At 36.0% G+C, this 23,500-nt stretch overlaps 1 protein-coding gene across 10 annotated transcripts in view; it reads right to left on the bottom strand.

Moving 5' to 3' along the window:
• Positions 1-23,500, bottom strand: part of LOC149543781 (Zinc finger C-x8-C-x5-C-x3-H type family protein) — a 169,774-nt gene that overhangs the window by 88,647 nt on the left and 57,627 nt on the right. The gene's annotated exons all lie outside the window — the stretch shown is intronic.

Below are 23,500 nucleotides of genomic sequence, written 5' to 3'. Positions count from 1 at the left end.
AATAAATAACCAACAACTACCCAACTAATGAAATTATCCAAATTCATGCTCAGTTTCCTTGCAGAAAATATCTTAGTTTGATCAATTAAAAAACTCAATGTCACAAGAGACAATTAAAAATTTCCAACATTCCACTCGTCATTTATACTGTGGGACTACGCTCGTGGGGTAACCATGCCATACCAGGGCAGAGCTCACACCAGGTTCATCTCACCCATCAAAATGTGTACTTGTATATATTGTACTTGGCATTTGAATGAGGAAATCAAAGTTAGCATCCAAAGGCCTACTTATCCAGAAATATAGATGACAAAGAAATTTGGAAGAACAAAAGTTTATGATGATAGTCAGACCAACCACCAGACTAATCAAATGACTTAAATTCCTTCATAGTTTTCTCCTCACGAAATCCTAGTTCAACCTGTATGAAACTCTTAATGTCACAAGACTGACAAAAGAAAAATTGAAATAGACCACTCCTCTTATTATTTGTCTTACTACATTTGTAGGGAATCAGGTCATACCCAAACAGAAATCACACTACTTATGGCCAAGATATGATGTCAAGTACAACTACTCATCACAAAGGTATAGTTGTACAAATTGTACTTTTCTTTTCAATGCAGAAAGCACAGTCAGCAACCAGAGGACTGCATCTAGAAAATTGTACTTTGATTTGGACAAACCTACCACGGAGAACAGTTGTTTCTATAGAATAAAATTCATACCAAGTTGCAAGTCACAAATCAATTGTTTCTCACTCCTATAACTACTTAATGTAACAGTAGTTAAGGAATCTCTCATTCAGCTATTGACGACTTTGTAGATCTAAAATCTACTATCAATATAAAAATGGTGGTTTTGTCCATGTTGACTAAAATTGGTAAATTTATTTCAAGCCGTGTTTTACCTTCATTTTGTGAGTTGATCCACAAGGCTAGGGTTTACTGTTATTTGTATGAGTGAGAGGAATTTTCTAGGCTTGCTAGATACCACTAGAACGGATAAAGATGGCATATTAGGGTCAAAAAATGAAGTTTGAAGTATAGCCCCAAACTGTTAAAGCTGTCTTAATATCAATATAATAGGTCTATAAATCGTGGTTTAAAAATCAAAATACTTGTACCAAATATTAAAAATCCCAAAAAATTGCCTTAAAATATAAATATGCTCAGGTTTCTGTTAAAAACATTTAAGTCTCTCTCAAAATATTAGCACTAGTTACCACAGGATCATTCTTCAGAACTTAAATATATGGTGAAGCAAGCTCTTTAGGAGCCAACAGAAAAAAAAAAAAAACAAAGGTGATGATGAGTAGTGACAACAAATGGAGATTAGTGGTCAGATCTGTTGATAGACCCCGTACGCCCACTTTTCTTAGTAGAGAAGATGAAGAGATTGTTGCTCATTTTAATATATATATGACTCAGCAAAACTGCAAGAAAATATTCCATTACAGTATTGATGAGGTCAATAATAGAAGAAATGATGAGGTCAATAATAGAAGAAACTATTAAATGGTTTGCAAAATACCTGAATTCATCAAAAGTTTCAAAGGTGAAATTATCATTTGTAAAATATATGGTAATTTCCTAAGGAAAGTTCCCAGCCTCAGCCTCCAAAGCTTGTTTGAAACTCTTTTGTAATGCCTCTACGATAGGATTAACCTCTTATTTTGGCATTGCAAAGTATACAAAATGCTCACTACTTACTACTGATGTCATAATAAAATTGGCACTAACATCTTCAACTGAACCAAATATTGCACTTGCAATATGGGGGACACCCATGATTCAAGTTCCCTCAAAAATAACAATTGACAGATTGCAAGTGGTTGCAAAGCCATTTAAAATAGAATCTAGACCTAGTTCAGGGTAATTTATGTCCCTAATGGTAAGTTGGCATATGCTTGTCGTGTGATATGTATGAATGATTGAAAACATTCTTTATGACAATTAGAATATTTAGTCCATAGGTGGAATTATTATCCAAAGGTGCAAGACATTTCCTATGCTTTCTAGGAGGAGAGGATCTTCAAAATCACATGTTCATTAAATTTTCTACGATCCACAGTGCACACCAATAACCATATACATGTTAGAAATAGGAAATACTGAGAGAGGTGTGGGACGGGGTGAATCAATATTTCACAAACCTCAGCCCAAAACCGGATATCTTTAACAACTTTATAACTTGCATAAAAAAGCAAACTAACTATGCTCAATAGTAAACACAACCATGCAACAAAGAAACTCATAACACCATATTTTGTTAGCTAGGGAAAAAGCCCGGTGGGGCTGTTACCCACAAAATGATGCACTAATCAAAAGTATCTTGTGCAAGATATTGACCCTATTAGGAGTCAATTACATCTGTGTAGTGTCTTGGTCCTTGTTAGAAAACTTAGGCCTTGTTAGAAGCCTCAACCCTGTTAGGAGTTGATATATACAATTACAAAATGTATGCAAGATGAGCCCACCACCCAAACATGCAATGTACAATATAGTACTTCAATACAAAGAGATAGATACAAAAACATCTTTACACTGTTGTCGATATCTTCAATATTTGATATTGCCTTTGCTGCTCACAATTCACATTCCTCTCATCATACATCAGAAATTGCATCACAAATCATTACTTCAATATCGCGTTACACCACACAATACTTCGCATTTAGCAATCTTCCTTTATACCTTGCTAATTTACAAATATCTACCTAGTCGGCCTTCATGCCTTTATACAATATCAACTTTTGCCCACTTAGGGTAAACATCTAGGATGTCATCCCTAATTAGTTAAGTACTTATTTCGTAAACAAAATAATTTCTTAACCCAAAATATCCATTTCCTCATCATGCTTTGTTTTGCCTGTACATTGTTGTAACTGGTAAACTCATCATAACTTTGTATGTATTGTCCTACACACTCACATACATCATCATCATAATCTCAAGCATCCGTACCTAACTCTGCACATGTTTGTGATGTGTTTGCAAAGCTCGTCAACCAAAACTCTGTTTGTTCTACCAGATCAATTGCGCAATACTTAAACAATGTTATAACTGTCATATCTTCATCTTCAAGTTTTGTCCACTTCATATGACTGAGATGTTGCCATAAATGACAAAATCAAAATGTTTGACCTAGTCAAATTGTCAAGAATACACCACTAGCACTACCCAGATTGTCATAAATCCAACTTTGAATAAAACACCCATCATTGCCAGAGATAAGTCACAACTATCTCTTTCAATGATGTTGGAAGCCAACAACAAAACCTATCATAAAGTAATCTTAACTAAGTGCATAAATACCAAATGTTCAGTTTCTCCATTGATGCCACATAGTCAAGGTATGCATGGTTTGGCCTTGGTTAATTACAAGAACCTCCCTAGTGTCAATCTAGATACCAAGTAAAGCGAACTTTCAGATTGTTGCAGCAATTATATGTGCAAGACATTGTTCTCGTGCCCACAACATAATCCGAAAAGGATTACTCAGCATGTCAAACCTATGTTGTAACTGAGGAAAGCTTTGCTTTTTGCCTCTATGGTTGATTCTATAAATCACTAACTTAAATACCCAATTCAAAGAAAAGATTTTTCTATGAGGATTCAATTGTGTATCTTTGAAGTCAAACTCAATGACCCATGTTTCATGAGTAGTGGTTCACAAGAACCCATCTCTTGTGAGAATGAATGGCACACTCAACCCTCATTGTATCAAGGTGATACTCACAAAGGTGAATATCACTCCAGCACACTTCATCATGGAGTTTCCTTCATAGTTAAGCTCACTTAGCCTCCATGGAATTTTCGACAAGGTTAAGCCCGCTTTAGCATGTGTTGCTCCTTATGAACCATTTATTATATAGCCCCTTTAGCCCATCAATTGATAAGTATAAGATTTTTCCACAAGTCAAATTATGGTATTTACTATCAACATTCAACTGTATAGTTTGAGTCAAACTCATTGACCCATGTTTGATGAGTACTGGTTCACAAGTGTCTATCTCTTATGAGAATAAATGGCATGCTTGGAACTTATTACATGTAGGTGATGCTCGCAAAGGTGAAATGTTTGGAGTTCCCAAGCTGTCACCCATCACAATACTACTCCAAGCCCACTTAGCTTCCTACCCCACTTACAAAATCTTCAACTAGTGTTGTGCCTTATGAACCATTCATTCGAGAGCCCCTTTATCAAATTAGTAGATAAGGGGGAGATATTTCCACAACTAAAACTAAGATATTGCTATCAAAATTCAATTGTACACTTTTTTATTCAAACTCATCAACACATGTTTCATGAGAAGTGGTTTACAAGAACCCATCTATTATGAAAATGAATGGCACACTCAGCACTCATTGCATCTAGGTGACACTAAAAGGGTTGAGGCATTGGGCCTTCCCTAGAGGTCATCCATCAAAATACTACTCCAACTCAAGCTCTCTAACCATGCAATTTCCTCCAAGGTTAAGCCCGCTTAGCTTGCTATCCTTCAACAAGTGGTGTACTTTATGAACCATTCCTTATAGAACAACTTAAATTCATCAATTAATAAGTAGGTCAGCTTTTCCACAACAATTCAAATCATCATATAGCTATTAGGATTCAACTGTGAAGTGTTTGGGTCAATCTCGCTGACCTACGTTACATGAGAAGCAGTTCAAAAGAACGCTTTTCTCGTGAGAGTGAATGGCACACTCAAAACTCATTGCATCTAGGTGATGCTCATAGAGGTCAAGCATTGGACCTTCTCGAGAGGTTACCCACCAACGTACTACTCGATTTCAAGTGCATTTAACCATGGAGCTTCATCTAAGATCAAGCTCAACTGGGTTTCACCATGAAGTTTTTCAAAGATCAAGCTTTTTAGCTTGCTAACCCACTTGCAACACTGTCAAAAAGTGTTGTGCCTTGTGAACCATTTATTATAGAGCCCCTTTAACTCATCAATTGATATGTAGGAGATATTTTCTATAGCCAATAAAATTATGATATTGCTATCAGGTTTCAACTCTAGTTTTTGAGTCGAACTCATTGGCCCATGTTTAATGAGTAACGATTCACAAGAACCCATCTCTCACGAGAATGAATGGCACACTCAGCCCTCATTATATCTTGGTGGGGTAGCACTAACCTTCCGAAAAGGGCACCCATCCCATTACTACTCCAACTCAACTGCACTTAACCATGGAGCTTACTCCAAGGTTAAGCCCACTCAGCTTGTTATCCTATTTGCAAAATCTTCACCAAGCGTTGTGAGTTATGAACCATTCATATAGAACCCCTTTAGCTCATCAATTGATAACTAGGAGATATTATCAACAAGAAGTCAAATTATGATACAGCTAGCAGAATTCAACTATGTAGATTTTCAATCTCATTGACCCATGTTTAATCACTATTCACAACAACCCATTGCACATGAGAATTAATGCCACACTCAATACTCATTGCATCTAGGTGATGCTCACAAAGGTGAAACATTGTACCTTTCTAGGAGGCCACTGACCCTAGTACTACTCCAACTCAAACACACTTAACAATAAAATTTCCACCAAGGTTAAGCCCAATTAACTCCCTCGCCATTTACAAAGCCTTCAGCAAATGTTGTGCCTTATAAGCCATTTATTATAGAGCCCTTTTAGCTCATCAAATTACAAGTAGGAGATATTTTACATAGCAAGTCAAATCAAGCTTTTTATTTCCATTTCCTCTACTATGGGCTTCCAAAGGCATACACGTCCATATATGGACCAATTAAACCTAACATTAAATCATTCCTACCTACCTTGCTAGCATTTTATCATCATCTTTGGACGAGGATGAAGAAAATGCTCAAACAACCAAAGCTTGCAAGACACAAAAATATCACTCTAGCAAAATTCACTACAATCTCCAACAGTTGTTGAAGAACTTGTTGCTGTTGCAGGCACTAATTTATGAACTGCAGACAAGAAATTCTAAATTTTTGGATATTGCTTGGACTTGGAATAGAGTACATAGCTAATTTAAGCTCTAAATCTCTATCGATTATACTGTATCTTTTTTTTGTAGTATGTTCCCATCTTATGTGCTTTCTTTCTAGTGATATTACATCAGACTAGAGTAATAAATTTTTGCCACTACAATCTTCATTATTCTTTAAGTGTAATCAAAAGGGCAATCGAAATTTTTTTACCTTCCATCGCTAACTTGAAAACTTTTGAATGACTGTATCAATGCTACCATTTGTGTAATCTATTTCTCAAAATGAAGATATTCAATGGATCAAGAATCAACTGAAGCATACTTCAAAAATCCATGCCAATCAACATAGCTTTTGTCATTTTTGTAAATCAATCTCATGTGGAGATGGCTCCATCTTTTCAAGGTTTGAAGTCTTGGCCAATCTTTCTTAAAGCTGGTAGAAACCACAAGAATAACTATTTCAAATATTTTATTTTCAGCATATTGATTTCTTGTCGTGTTCCTTGAGAAAAACACCTCCCTAATGCAAGGACTCATAAATATCGATTCTGTTGTCCTGTGTTTTGTCACCACAAAATGTAGGTAACAGTACGAAACAATTTCAACTTAGTTTCACATTTCTTTGAGTTTAGTTCATTATTTAATTGATTAGTATTGATCAATCGATCAACCCCAATTGACATAATGAATCCTTTTACTGGAGGCTTTCGTAAAGTCTTTTTAGTTTTTCTGTTTGTTGAGCCTATGCTTGAATTTTTGAAGCCATCAATGTCTTTTTTTCTCATTTTTGAGTGTGTTTGTTGGCTTTTGGTCTTTTGGTCTTGGTCAAGTCATTGCTTTCGGTTCTCTCTTTGATTCGGTCTATCTTAGGGCTTAATCGGAGTTGAAAATAAAAAAATATCACCATTTTAGTGCTCAATAAGTGGACCTTTTAGGTGCAACTGCACGAATTAAAAATATCATGTTATGTTTTTAAGTTGTCATTCACTTTTTGAAAAATATGACATAAACTCACTTTATGTTATTGTTATCTCCAAAATCTGCACCCTAATGCTTTAAGTTCTAAAACCCTCAGTAATTTTGGAGGAACATTGGATCAATCAGAGGTTGTGGGTAACCTATGACCTAATTGAACCTCTGGAATCTAGGCCGGTTCTTATTTGAGATCTCACCTATACTAATAAAAGACTGGAAATTTGTATGGAAAAGGGTAAAGATGTAAACTTGAAAATGGAAAACCTAAATAATGAAAACTAAGGTGATACGCCAGAAATAATAACGCAAAATATTGTTGTCCTCGTAACATAATGAACGCTTTCAACTGTTAATCAAGAAAACACACTTTGAAGGAATTGTTTAGTCCACATAAATAATTTAAGAGAAGGCTCAAAGATGAATATACGAAAGGAAATAAATCACAATCCAATATATCACCAAAGAAACACAACTAAAAACATATGAATAACAAATATTAGACATGAAAGATGCAAAACAAGACATTACCAAAAATGTTTATAAATAAAACACAACTAGATAACATCAATCACCACAAAGCATACAACTAGATCTTTTAAACCAAAAGTTGAATCCAATGAAAACTGTATTACGATCAAAGGCCCAAATAACAATATCTCTACATAATAGCTCATAAAATTAAAGAAAATAAATGCTAAGGGCAAATATCACATGTGCACCTCTCTCCTCTCAAAATCTAAACCCCATCTCTATAACAAAGAGGGGTATATAACAATAATGAAACAACACCACCTTCCCACAATATCAGGAAGTGAGGGTCAGAAATTAGAGAAAATTGTTTACAAAAATAGCCTAAAAGCTCCAAAAACATGCAACATGCACCCCAAAGTGTGCCTTCACCAACTGTGCATGTAGACAAGTCCAACAAGATTCCAAAAATGCCAAAAACCGCTCCATAATTGACACCAAGGTCAAGAGTCTGGTCTAAAAGTCTAAAAATAGCAACTGAACATCTCCCTCAATGACTCAAGCTCCTTTTTATTATTATTGCACTTAACATTAACAAATTGATTTATTCTTCATCAACTTATTAATATTAATTACATATCTCTAATGCAAATAATAATAATAAATCAAATATTTTGTTTGAATAAAAATTTATTTTTTATTAATTGATTTTGTCAAGCATCAATTAATATAATAATAACTTCATATTCTAAATTTAAAACGAAATAATAACCTATTTATGAACATAATATATAACTCTTAATATAAAGTCATATAACTTATATTAAGAAATAGATTATTATCTCTTCTAAACTTATATGGCCGAACGCGAAATCTTCTACAATCGAACATAATTGTTGAAATCCAAAACAAAGAAAAGGTAAGATATTTCCTTCATTTGCTAACTTTGTCGATTTTCATGGAGAGGAAAAAACAGTAGGGTTTGTGGAAACCCCAGCCGCACCATTCTAGATTCTGCTAATCTCTCTGCTATCGTGCTTGATTTTGGTTCATGTCATGTCTGTTATTCGTCTCCTAGGTTCATCGTTTTGCAAGAAAATTCTCCATTTATTTGGCTGCAACTAGATGGATTTCTTTCTTGTTGGATGTGGAGATTTTATCAGATATTTCATGGCTTCTCCTTTGCCATGAGTAATTACTTCATATGGCACTTCTTGTCTTGGCTAGGTGTTGCATATTTCTGTTGTTATACTCGTGCTTCATTGTTTGGTTGTTGTCTAAGGATCTTGTTGTTGATGATTTCATGAAAAAACACTTAGCTGGCTAGAACCGAATATTGTAAATGAGAACAATTTTGGTATTCTTTTGTTTTATTGTTTTTCTGATTTTCTTTTGATATTTTGTGGAACATATATAAATGATAGCAAAAACCAAAAGAAGCATAGAAAATTAACACTCAAATCCACTTCTTATTCAAAGAGGCATATATAATGCATAATGAGTTTATAACCAATCAACTTGAATGTATTAAGAACCAGGTTAATAACTGCTTAACTTTGCTCAGCACTTAATGTGAACTGCCATGTGCCAATTCAATAACAATGTGCAAGCTACAGCTAATGATTGGTTACTCAACATGAATGCATGCCGCCAACACTAGTATGACCCACGGCTAGCAGAAAATGACCAATTGTTTGTTATAGGTGTGCCTTGGCAGTACGCAGCTACCCCAAAACTCTCCAACGCGGCACCAATTGACCCGCGATTCTCCTAGACAGCAAATCGCAGTAAGCCTGGGAATAGACGTCTAGCTCTAAGGTAATTGCCTGATGGAATTTCATTGCCCATGTTCCCTACCAACAGTCTACGACAGTCCACAATCCAATTTGATCACCGTCTGCAATCTCCAAATTATAAAAACCTAATCGAATTCAATTCCCCAATCCAACTTCCACAATAAATTCAATTCTTCAAGATACAGTATGCACCAGTACAAGAATGAGTAATTTGTTATACCATAGCAACAAATTACAAGCAATATACAGAACAATGCTCAAAAACTTCACAGAACCCTTCAGCCAGAAATTTGAAAGGCAATATATAATTTTCTATTAGAGTAATTATTTGTTTGCACTTATTAATTAAATCGCTTTGATTTAATTAATTAAGTTGCCTATTACTCTAGTTTGCTTAAGCTATCTTGTAGGTGCATATAATTAATATTTTATTAATTATATTGTGCAACCTAGCTTTTTTAGGCTTTAGGTTACCCTTTTTCGGGTTTTGATCTCCTTTATAAGGATTGATCTCTTTGTATTTTTCATTATGAAGATCCGTTGAATAATATTTTCTTCTTCTGAGTTTTTCAGATCAAACCCTTGCCTCTTCTTGTCTTTTTCTTCTCCGTGACAGGTTTTCTGCATGCAGGTTTTCTTGGGCTTCGTGGATTTGTTGTGCACTTTTGCAAAAATCCTACATGGTATCAGAGCCAAATCTGTTGTAGCTTGTTCGGTGTTTCAAGAAAAAGGGAGAACAAGGGTTTGGCGGATCAGATCTGGTGTTTTTTCGAGATTTTTCTGAGAAAACAGGGAGGTCATTGATTTTCAGAGCAGTTTGAGGCCAAACAGACCTCACGGATGGATTCAGAAGGTGTCAAAACCCCCGTTTTGATATAAAATTTGTCCGATTTGGACAACGTTGATCTGGGAGGGGAAAAAAATTTGCCGTACAGGGCCGTACGGCCTCTGCACGCAATTCGAGATGCGGAATTGTTCAAAAAAATCGCAAAAAAATACACTATAGCCGTTTTTTCACTGTGGCGGTTAATTAACCGCAACGGAGCCGCTAGCGGTTACCGTTGGCGGTCCGCCGGCGGCCCGCAGCGGCTCCACCGGCGGCCACTGCCGCAGCTCCGCCCCGCGGCGGCCCTCCACCCTCCCGATGCCCGGCCCCCGCTCCGCCGGCAGTGGAGAGTTTAAAAAATATATATAATTTTTTTTATGCATTTTCAGAGGCCCTGGAGGTTTTTCTTCCATAACTCGAGCATATGGACGTACTTTTTCGATCCGAAAAATGTGCCAAAAAGCTGATTCCGAGACGGAGATGCTAGTATAGGTGTTTTTAGTTTTTGATGCAGTTTGGTTGCCTGTTTTGGCAGTCAAAGTCGGATGTTCTGTTTTGCACTCCGAGAGGCGTATCTTGAGCTTCCGATCTCCAATTTTGGACTTCTTTATATCGCTGGAAAGCTCTTTCTATGCTCTTTCCAGTGATGTTGGTTGTTGTTCCAGATTCTGTTCCAGGCACATCCTATTCAGTCTTTTGTGTTTAAGCATTCTAGTGGATATCCTGATTGTTTCAGGTCCAGAGATCAATTTTGTTGCTTCAAATACTTTGTTTTGGGCTCTACCTTCTGTTGTTTCAACCTTATGTTTTTTCTGATCATTGTTGATTTTCATTGTAAGCATCTTTATGCAACGCACTGAGATAAAGTGCCACTCTTGCGTTTCGGGATCCTTTTCATCATTGTGATTCGTTGTACACGCACTATTTTATAAAGTGCCATGGGGGGGATAGTTGTTTGCCGCTTAATAGGCCCTCTTTCTCTTTTTTCTCATGCAGTGTCGATGACACGTGCCTTTATTGGTGTCTGTACCTCACTCTCGATGTGTCTGGTTCCTGTGTTGTAGGAGATTTTTTTGGCCCACCTTTTCAGCTGCCTGTCACCTCACCTGCCTTAAGGGGAGGTTATATTGTTGTTCTATGCTTCTTTGGTTGATGGTTCGTTGGTGTGAGCTATGTATTTAGTACTTGATCCTACATACTAGGCGATTGCAGTGGCTGGCTACCTATGCATTTCGGTGAGATGGATCATCTACCATATAGACACGCTCGGTTCGTGCCTTCTATTTCCATGGAGGTTCTACAGATCAGCATTTTGACAGAGTTTTGTGGTTCTTCATGCTTCAGTGATTCTCTTCTGATCTCTTTGTTCCTTCTTATGGAACATTCTTTGCTATCTCTTTTTGGAGTAGGGTTTTTCCCATGTGGTTTTCTCTATTTCTCCTCTTTATAGATATTTTGTTGTTATTGGGTACCTGATCAGGCCTTGTTGCCGGGACCCAATTTTCCTGCTTTCATAGCTGTGCTAGGTTAGCTTACCTCCTGAGCTTCGCTTAAGGGGGGGTGTTAGAGTAATTATTTGTTTGCACTTATTAATTAAATCACTTTGATTTAATTAATTAAGTTGCCTATTACTCTAGTTTGCTTAAGCTATCTTGTAGGTGCATATAATTAATATATTTAATCAATTATATTGTGCAACCTAGCTTTTTTAGGCTTTAGGTTACCCTTTTTCGGGTTTCGATCTCCTTTATAAGGATTGATCTCTTTGTATTTTTCATTATGAAGATCCGTTGAATAATATTTTCTTCTTCTGAGTTTTTCAAATCAAACCCTTGCCTCTTCTTGTCTTTTTCTTCTCCGTGACAGGTTTTCTGCATGCAGGTTTTCTTGGGCTTCGTGGATTTATTGTGCACTTTTGCTCAAATCCTACATTTTCAAGATCTTTTCCCTTAGCTATGGGAATACAGTAGGAGAACGTTGGCCAATTGTATACTCTAGCACAATTCTCAAAACTTCTCAGATAAGACCCTTATACTTCAGCAAGGGCTCACAATTCAGATCTCAAAGAAAAGCCACAAAGGCAATCAAAGCAAATATATATTCAAGCGTGCTTTTAACAATGAAATGAGCTCTCATTTATAATCCTTTGTTGGCCAAAGTTTCCTAAAAAAGTCCACTTCACAAATTCTGGAAGTTTTCCAAAATACTCAACACTAGAAACTTTTCAACACACTTTTAAGAAATATCACTTAATGTCATTATTATAATAATATAAACTTTATTCTAATAATGCAACTTAATAATTAATGAATAAATAAGAGCTCAAGAAATTATTAACTTTATTTACTGTAGGTGATGACCAACTGTCGAAGCCACCCTTTGCACTGCCAAAAATAGCTACTGTCAAAAATAGACCTACCAAAAATAGTAAATCTACAGCTGGGACCCCCAAAACACCCTGTCTGCTCACGAGGGTCACTATGATTAGCTAACTCCATCAACTACGTAGACCTGCCAAAAACAGGGACATTACAATCCTCCCTCCACAAGATTGCTTGTCTTCAAGCAATCCAGCATCATACAAAAACCTCCACCAGGATCCCATTAGAAGCAAGTGATGTCCCTGTCCTCACTAAACCAACAGAGTGCCAATACCATCAATAGAACCAATAACATGACCTACAATGTAACACCGAACACTTGTGCCTATGTATCACCTATAGTCAGATCCATAGAAGGTCCCAGTATGTCCTTTGCACTAACCCAATCATTTCGCCAATCATCGAACTTAGGTACAAATAAACTCTGCACAACATACGACTCCTGCAAAAATCTAAAGTAGTACGGACTCCCCATAAAATATACCTCACTACATTCCTCACTAGAATCCTAATCATCTCTAGTAACCCTTGTAAAAGATGAAGTCACAAAAGAACTAGGTGCAGTATGTGGTTCTCTATTGCTCTCAATAAATGTACTCATCTCCATTGTATCCACAACACCCACGTCCTCATCAAAATCGACAAATATAGAAACACCACCAACTGCCACTATAGGAAACTGAATTGTATCTGTAGATGGTGTAAATTGAGCCGAGCTCCACTTAGGTGAGTGGTCATTGTCAACCTCAAAATCAATAACATGCGTACTATCAACAACGCACACCTGAACATCTAAGAGACTACTGCTAAGTGCCTCACATGGCTCATTTATCACAGAAGTAGTTGTAGATATATCATTGCACACACTTACCCCCATTACCACTGCATCCCTAGGCGAAGATGTACGCCCTCTACTCGTATAATATCTACCTGGAATGAATCTTCTATCACCAACCATAATGTCAGTAACCAAATCACACAATTAATTTGAAAATCTTCAAAGTCAGCACTGATAATAACTGAGCCCAATTCCTGCAGGCTGGCAGGAAACCACTCTGATACCACTGTAAAAACCCTTAGCCGGCTAGAACTGAATATTGTAAATGAGAACAATTTTGGTATTCTTTTGCTTTATTGTTTTTCTGATTTTCTTTTGATATTTTGTGGAACATATATAAATGATAGCAAAAACCGAAAGAAGCATAGAAAATTAACTCTCAAGTCCACTTCTTATTCAAAGAGGCATATACAATGCATAATTAGTTTACAACCAATCTCCATGAATGTATTAAGAACCTAATTAATAACTGCTTAACTGTGGTCAGCTCTCAAAGTGATCTGACATGTGTCAATTCAACAACAATGTGCAGGCTACAGCTAATCATTGGTTACCCAACATGAATGCATGCCACCAACACTAGTATGACCCACAACTAGCAGAAAATGACCAGTTGTTTGTTACAAGTGTGCCCAGGCAACACACATCCACCCCAAAACTCTCCAACGTGGCACCAATTGACCCGTGATTCTCCTAGGCAGCAAATTGCAGTAAGCCTAGAATAGACGTCCAGCTCTAAGGTAATTGCATGATGCAATTTGATTGCCCACGTTCCCTGCTAGCAGTCTATGGCAGTTCCACAATCCAATTTGATCACCATCTGTAGCTCCAGATCATAAAGACCCAATCAAATTCAATTCCCAAATCCAACTTCCACAATAAATTCAATTCTCCAAGATACAGTATGCAATAGTCGGAGAATGAGTAATTTGTTATCCCACAACAACAAATTACAAGCAATACACAGAACAATGCTCAGTAACTTCACAGAACCCTTTGGCCAAAAATTCGAAAGGCAATATATAATTTTCAAGATTTTTCCCCTCAGCTACAAGAATACAGTCGGAGAATGTTGGCCAATTGTATACTCCAACACAATTGCCAAAACTTCTCAAACGAGACCCTTATACTTTAGCAAGGGCTCACAATTCAAAAAAAGGAAAAGCCACAAAGGCAATCAAAGAAAATATATACTCAAGCGTGCTTTTCCTAATGAAATGAGCCCTTGTTTATAATCCTTCGTTGGCCAAAGTTTCCTCAAAAACTCCACTTAAGAAATTGTGGAAGATTCCCAAAAATACTCAACACTGGAAACTTTCCAACACATTTTTAAGAAATATCACTTAATGTCATTATAATAATATAAAGTTAAACATTATTATAATAATGCAACTTAATAATTAATGAATAAATAAGAGCTCAAGCAATTATTAACTTTATTTACTGTAGGTGACAACCGACTGCCGAAGCTACCCACTGCACTACTAAAAATAACAACTGCCAAAAATAGACCTACTAAAAATAGTAAATCTACAGCTGGGACCCCATAAACACCCTCTCATCTCATGACAGTCACCATGATGAGCTAAGTCCATCAACTGCGTAGACCTACCAAAAACAAGGACATTACATTTCGTAGCTCCTACCTGTTGTATGTGGCCATCAGTGTTTTGGTGATTTCTTCACCTTCAGCCGCGACTTGTTTAGCTCTAGGTTTTGTTTGTTGTGATGCCATGACCGGCTAGAATTTGTTGTTATGGCATCACTGTTGGTTACTCCATGCAATGGCTCTGATGTAGCTGGTTAATATGTGGCTTACCATGACTGGAGTTGATTTCATTCTTCTCTGCACTTTCAATGGTTGTAAGTAAATACTATATCTATTTCTCTCTGTGATTTTGCTCATAGCGTGATACTTAGAGTTTTAAACAACTAGGTTATATTATATTTCATGGTTGTGACTAGGATTTGTTTTGTGATGTAATGTTCCCGTTATAAAATAAATCATTAATCAAACTATTGTTAATGGGCCGATTGATTTAATATATCTCGGACCCATTTTTGTTTTGTTTCCGTAGTTTGTCACCATTGGCTATCTTTGTACACCCTTGGAAAGTTTTCCCCGACAAGTATTTAAGCACGGCTTGTAGGTAGTCATTAGGTATTCATTTTGGATTTTTTCTTGTATTGCAAATTCCAGTTGGCATTCTTTGTTGTTTGACATTTCAGAAGTGAAAGATCTTCCCTACTTGGCTATTCCGGTTTCGGTGGGAATCAACACTCACCCTATTCCATCACCTGTAATACTTTGCTCGAATCTAGCAAATCGGAGCACCATCATATTGTGAATATTGATTGAATGTTTCTGTGTTCACTCTCCATTTCTTGTTCGAGTTTTTATCTTGGTTGTATTAAGTGATTCGATCATTCCCCAACACCCGATTTCATCAGTACAACATCATTGGACACAACCACCTATACCATATGGCTCACCTTACACGACCCTCTAGAATCCATCGTACGGCCCTGTTTTGCATCTACCGTACGACCTGTTCAAACACCTAACCGTATGGCCATTGTGCTTCTCCTCCCTCCTTCGCACAGCCATTGTGCCTATTCCCCGTACGGCCTATCCACCGTACGGACCCCACTATCCATCGTACAAGCCTCTTCAAGCCGTACGGCCTTCACATCCTTGGTGTATGACTCGTCTATACCCAGACACCGTATGGCCTCCATATTGTCTATACTATTCCAATTGGCATTCGTACTTCAAAGTCCAATTGTACCGTACTGCCCTTCAGGATCGTGTATGGGTTCTCATCCGATTGCCATATTGGCAGAAAGATCATTAAGAGTAGTTGCATGGGTCGGATCATTACATGTGACATGAGAAAAGAAAAAGGCAAAAAGGATTGAGGAAACCCTTAGCCACAATGGAGAACAATCTAGTTTTCTGCACTATCGTACTATAACTCATATGCTTAATGCCATTTTGAACACCATTCTGGAATATTTCTGCACTATCACTGTCCATATTTCTACACTTTGTTTGAAGAGTTTCTCCTATTACATCCGTGGATGCCATGCTCATATCTAAGGTTCTTCAAAATGAATACATATTCTGTTGTTTCCTTTTATCATATTTTGGTGATTTAATAATGAGGATTTTCCATGTTCCTTCCTCTACAGTCTGATTTAAATCATAACTACTTAACTCCATTCTTTCCCTCAGAGCCTGATGGTAGGAATCTTCTCCAGGTCATTATTTGAAATACTATTCTAGAATCTCCTTTTGTATGGACATAAATCATGTTATTGTTCGCTACTTAGAATGTATTTGCTCATTAGTACTATGAATCTTCTTTGATGACATTGTAGCTTATATTCAGAACCATAAATCAATATGTTAGCATTCTCTAACTTTTCCTATAGCTTTCACTTTTCAAACACTTGTATTGCTCTTTGTTGGAACTTGATGTTTTCAGCCCTATTACTCCATATGAAACAAAAGGTTTGAAGCCTACTTGACTTGTCCCTTTAACTTTTGACTTTTCTTATTCTGATTTTGAATACAAACTGAAATTAAAAGCAAAAGATTTCAAATCAAAATGACTTGTCCCTTTAATACTTTTGTTTTTTTATTATGAATCAACCATACACAATTAATTCAATCTGTTATGATTGTGTTGCACAAGAAACAAACATGTTAATAATAAAGCATTTATCGTGATTGTTTTCTTTCTCTACTGATCTATGTCTTTATTTTGCTGAGATGAGTAGCATGTTAGGACTATGAATGTGAGGCAAAGTGAGGTACTGGAATTGCTTAAATCCATTGAATCAAGCAACCTTTTTCTATGAATGCAAGGATTGGATGCATGGAAGGGATGCGATTCGAGGCAGCGAAAGGACGAAAGTGGATGGATGCAACTCGACCAATCATTACAGCCAATGACTGGTGCCCATGACCTTTCCTCTGCAATATCCCAAACGGATATTTACTTTGTTGCTGCTTTAATGTTTAATTATATAAATTATATTTTCCTATAGATTTGTTTAGAGCTTATAGAGCTAGATAGAAGTTGCAGAAGAATGTTGTTTCTTTTTGTATTTTTCAGAATATAGGTATTATAATGAATAAATAACAATAATTGATAAAATAAAAGTGATAGAAATCATATGCAGCGATACATACTAATCTAGAAATGATTCTAAAAATGTACAAGCAGAGTCTGATTTATTTCAGAATAGTCCCAATACAGATATACTTCAAACAGGGTTGACGCTAGCTGAAGATGGGAACTAGCTACAGCCAAACAAGTTCAAATGATAAAGCCCAAGCTACTGCAATAAAATAACTTCAATCTGCTGCAATAAAACACCCCAGAATTCCTCACGTGAGCTGCTGCAAGGAAATGCCAGAATGAACCAAAGTGGCTGCCTTCCCTAAAAATCCACTGCCTACAAAGTGTGATTGCAATACTAGAAATTGATCCTCTGTCGTGATCAAACTGTATGCATAAGAACCTTTCAATCTCATTTTGTTGAGGGCTACGTCCCAACAAATCTGTTCTCAACACTAGGGTTTGTGTCCTAGGTGAGGAGTGCTCTTCTAGAGCAATAGTGTCCAAAATAGGTTGACAAAATGATAAAGATACTCACCTTTAGGTTACCATCGCCTTATATCCCCTCTCCAAGGCAAATCGAACCCTAAAAGAACCCTAATGTAGATTTCATTTGAACTTTATAATATAACATTATTTCCCCAATAAAAGCATCCAAATATAAGGAAATCATTACTTTATTAATGACAAATAGCTCCAAGCATCAAATAACTCTCGGCAAGTGATAATCAAGTAATAGAGACTAAGCTCTTTCCAACGAGCCATAGCACATAGGCAAATCGATCCAAATGGAACCAGAAAACTCTTTATTACTCCAAAATGGCTAAATACTTAGCCTTATTTAAATTATTAAAATGCTAACTTAGGAGAATACTAAAATATATTAAAATATTTCCCAAATTGCCAAGGAACAACCCAAACACCTCTAACACATGAAACTGAGTTTGTCACCTGCCTATGACTGATGTCGAACAACTTAGGCCAACTGACAATCTCACCCTCAAATCTAGGGATACTCCTAAAATATAGGGAACACACCCAAATCTCCTGAAATTGAGACCTGGGGGTGATCTCATAGAACCTCACCTCTTGAAACGTCACCACCTCCTAAAAGGTAGGAATCTCCTCCTACAATCAAGGAACTACCTCCCAAAATCAAGGAACTGCTCTCAACTGATCTACTACTGCTTGTAATATCAAATCCAAACGCTGAAAACCATGACTGAGTCCCTGATCATCACTGCCAACCTACGAGACTCCATAATAGGCTAACTCTCATGTCACTGCTAGACAGAGCTAAAGAGGGGACATGACATCCTCTCTTTATACTCCTTTCATGTTATTCATTTTAGTAGAGTAGCAATTTATATTAGTAAATACAGACTACTCTCACGGTCATATGTGTGAGAGAAATTCACTTTCAGTAACTTTATTTCACACTTGTAAATATCAATTGTACCATCATGGTGAATAATACAAAGACATTATCTATTATTTTAGTATGAATGAAAAATGCTTCTTTTTTGCAATTCTGAGTATGACTTGAAAGTGATAAACAAATATGCTCTACTCCATTTGAATATGTGTGAAAATTGAGTAACAATTATGTTATTAAGTTACTTTATCCTTTTAATTTTCAATTGAAGTAGCTTTAGTGCACTTTATGTTATCTTGTTAAGTTGAGTTGCTTTTTAATTTTTCACATTAAGTGACTATATTAACTATATAGTTTGACTTAATTTTTGAGGTTACATCAAAATTTCCTAATAAATATTATTTTTAAAATGATATTTGAATATTATATATTAACTATATAGTGTAAATATTATTTATGACACATTTGAGTAATATTTCATTAAAAATTAAATTGACATGTACTTCATCACTTAAGTTGTGTATGTTGTCCTGCATTTTGTCACCACAAAATGTTGGTATCAACATGAAACTTTTTCAAGTTAGTTTCGTGTTTCTCTTGATTTTGATATTCAATTGCTTCATGTTAATCGATCGATACATATCAATTTGTATATCAAATCATTTTATTGAAGGCCTTTGTCAAGTTTTTTTCGTTTTGCTTTCTGACGAGCTTTTGCTTGATTTTTGAAGCCTTCATCGTCCATTCTTTGCTTTTGAGTTTGCGTTTGTTAGTTTTTAGTCCTTTGGTTTTGTTCATGTCATGCCTTTCGTTTTTTCCTTCGATTCAGTCTAACCTAGAGGTCAATCGGAGTTGTCAGTCAAGAGATATATCAATTTTAGTGCTTCAAAAGTGGACCTTTCAGGTGCAACAGCACAAATTAAAAATATGATGTTATATTTTCAATTTGACTTTCACTTTTTGAAAAATATAACTTATATTCACTTTTTGTTATGTTTTTAAGTTACTTTAACTTTAAATTATAACTTAAAGTGACTATAATGCACTTTATGTTATAATTTTAGTTGAGTTACTTTTTAATTTTTCACTTAAAAGTAACTATATAACTATATTGTTTCAATTTAGTTTTTGGTTTTAAAAATCAAATGTTTATTTAAATGTTACTACAAAATGATGTTTATATGTTAATTTCAAAATATAATAAATAAATATTGTTTTTGACCCATCCCGTAACATTTTTATAATTTTAAGTGAATTAAATAACTTAAAGTCTTCATAAGTGGACATTTTATATGCAACATGATGTAAAATCCATCAAAAGTGAACATTTTGCATGTCACTGCATTTAAAGCTTACTTGGTGGACCTTTTTGATGTCATTATATGAAAAGTTCATCATAAGTGGACCTTTTTGATGCTTTTGCATCAAAAGTGGAGTTTCATACTTACACATCTAAAAGATGAGTTGAATTTTAAAATATGCTCTCTCCCCTAAAAGGTTTGTTTTTGCCTTTAAGCATGTTTTAAAATATGTAATGGCACCCAAAAAGTGTGTTTTTGGAGAGATACATTTTTTTTAAATGTGTATGTAACCCAAAAAGGTTCAATTTTGGAGAAAGACATGTTTTAATATATGCTTTGAGCCTCCAAAGGTCCGTTTTTGAAGAAAAACATGCTCTTGCCCCTCCAAAAACCTGATTTTGATCATATCTTGAGTTTTTCTCAATGGATGTGCATGAGATTTGTTCCATTGAAGGTGTTTTTGGTTGGCAATGATTTCTCTTGCTTCTAGAATGAATTTATCAAGCTCAAAAAAGTTATTGGAAGCTCTAGGGCACATTTTTGAAGAAATAAGCAAATAAATTCATTTTTGATGCATGTTTTTCCTCCCAAGCAAATCGATTTGGCTTTATTTGGGGATTGCATTGCATGTTGATGCATCTTTTGGTGTTTAAACACCAAATCGTTTTGGTCTTGCATCTTGGTGAAAAACGTTTTTCACCAAAAACGTCCCAAGCATATGCATCCCAAAAAATGTTGGATCTTGGAGCATGAATAGGGCACGTTTTGGCATCTCCCAACAACTTCTCCTTGTTTGTTACCCTCTACCATTCGAATTTGTTAAAGTTTGAAAGATTCAAATGTTTTTGAAGGATTTTTCAAACAAATTCATGCTTATCTTGCTGATTTTATGCATGTAATTACTTGATGGTTGCCACTTGTTAAAATCTTTGCCATGGAAAGTGCATTTTTCCTTTAAAAATGAAGTTTTTGTTCATTTTCATGTTCATGGTTCGTTCCCAAGTCTCAATTTCAAATTTGAATGTTGAAGTGCTTTGCGTCTTGGTATATTTGAATCACTTTCCAAAGGTACGTTGTTCTTTTTGTGTTTTGTGTTTTGTGTTTGCTTGTCGGTTTTCTCCACTTGGAGAAATTGCAAGGTCTTTCCCAAGAACTTGTTTTTGCTTCATTACATGCGAAAGCATCGTCACGTTCCACATTCCGTTTCCATGTCACAACGCATCATCTCTCATTCAACAAAATGCAATTACATGTTTTCCATCTCATTTATCATCCGCATATGCATGTAATTCCATTTTCCATTTCCATTTTCACCCATCTCACTTTCCGCATCCAGTCGCACGACATGATTACACGAAATGTTTTACGTGTAATTGCATCCAAAAGGTCCGATTTTGATTTAAAATCACATTTTGAAAAGTCAACAAAATGTCATTTTCACCTCCTATATACTTTGATTTCCCCTTTTCATCAAAAGTGACTATAAAACTCATTATCTCTCTTCCATTTTCCATTTCCATCCCTCCATTTGCATTTGCGCCTTTGTGAGCAAATACATATTTTTGCATCTTTTCATACTTTCCATCTCATCCTCCATTTGCACTTACATGTGAAATGCATCCTCCACCCGCATTCACATCTCATTTCACCGTTCATCTCCTATTACATGTTTTATTTACATGTTTTCATTTTTCATGCAATAAAGTCTTGAAAACACTAAGTCACTTTTTGAAATCAGCAATTTTCATTTGCACGCATTCCCATGCATTCTACCTTCATGCTTTCTCATTCCATTCCATTTCACTTCATCTTCCATATTTTCACTTTCATACCATTTCATTCCGCACTCCACTGCATATGCATATGCTCTCTCTTAAAGTCACTTTGTCAGTTTTGCAAAGTCTCCAATCCATTTTCGAACCTTCACTGCTAATCCAGAGTCAACTTGTATGGAGATTCCTTCTGATGATGTATTTGTGTTGTGGGATTTTTGCATTGCAGCACAAGCACAAGACATGTCCTCGCCATCCAAATTCAAAGGCAAAATGAAATGTCAATATGATAAGGAATTAGCTCATGCAACTCCTTCAATCATATCTATTCTGGATAACATGTTGGACACAAAGATTAGTCATGTAGATATGGCTAATTTTCTACAAAGAGTTGAAGCTCCAGCTAGTTGTGAAATGAAGCGTATTAAGAGAAGCAACATTCATTTGGTGTCCACGTTTCCCATGACGGCTATAGAACCGGATTTCATTCTTGGATGTGCATGACGGTTTACTCCCAAGACAAAGACTATCAAAAATGCTGATGGCAAGGTCATCATTGGCCTTGATCCTGAGGTTATTGAGCAAATTTTCAAGGTGCCACATAAAGCAGAATATGCTGATTTGACGAAAGACTCATCATTGACATGTTGGAATGAGCAAAAAGGTAATTATCAGAAGTATGTCAACCTTTACTCGTTAGACAATAAGAGAAGTAACTTCTCTAGATGGCCAAAGACAGTTCATCGATCAAACTTCAAACAAGAATATAAAGATCTCATCATCCTGCTGAATGAGCAAAAGGGTAATTATTAGAAGTATGTCAACCTTTACTCGTTAGACAATAACAGAAGTAACTTCTCTAGATGGCCAAAGACCGTTCATCGATCAAACTTCAAACAAGAATATAAAGATCTCATCATCCTTCTCAGCAGGAATTGTGGCCTTAAAGATTCTATTGATTTCAAGCCATGGATGTATAAGTCCATGATTCAAATTATGGAGAATAAAGAACACATCTTTTGGGGAAAACTCATCAATATTGCACTCTGCCAGCAAATATGCAATGTGGAAACATTAGTGCCCTTCTACATGAATTCTTATCTTGTTTACATTTGCTGCCATGGGATCTTTCTCTGGTCTTTCTACCAAAGGAGATCGTCTTCAAGTTCCTATTTGGGATTACTATGACCAAATCACTTTGGCAAATAGTAAATTTCATTGTAGAAGAGCCCAAGATGCCTTCTTTGGGCATTTCCGGTGCTTGTTCAATAAGAAGTTATCTGTCGAAAGAGCATTTGATGCTGCATAGGAGAAGGTGAACCAATACGGCTATGTTTTTCTTCAATTTCTCACTTTCACATATTTGAGAGTTGGATATTTCAAAGGTGAGCCGTATACCTTACCTACATATGCTACAGATCGAATTATTCTGATGGAACTAGCGCTCATGGACATGCATAATAATCAGCATGCTTTGCATAGGCCTGGTTTTGGCATTACCTCAACTAAACTATTGACTATTGGCAATTATTCAATCATTTCAGTTCCTAAAGCAAAAAACATGGAAGCAGAGTTACAATCGATCACCTTGAAGAAGTTCAAAGCCAGCTATGATTTTGAATACCGAGAGATGAATTCTCAGATGAAAAGAGCCTACACTTA

This window comes from Cupressus sempervirens, chromosome 8 (genome assembly GCF_028749045.1).
Source record: "Cupressus sempervirens isolate cs-2001-9-10 chromosome 8, ASM2874904v1, whole genome shotgun sequence".
Classification (NCBI taxonomy): Eukaryota; Viridiplantae; Streptophyta; class Pinopsida; order Cupressales; family Cupressaceae; genus Cupressus; species Cupressus sempervirens.
The sequence above is the reverse complement of the archived record's forward strand: the minus strand, read 5'-3'. Positions and strand labels throughout refer to the sequence as shown.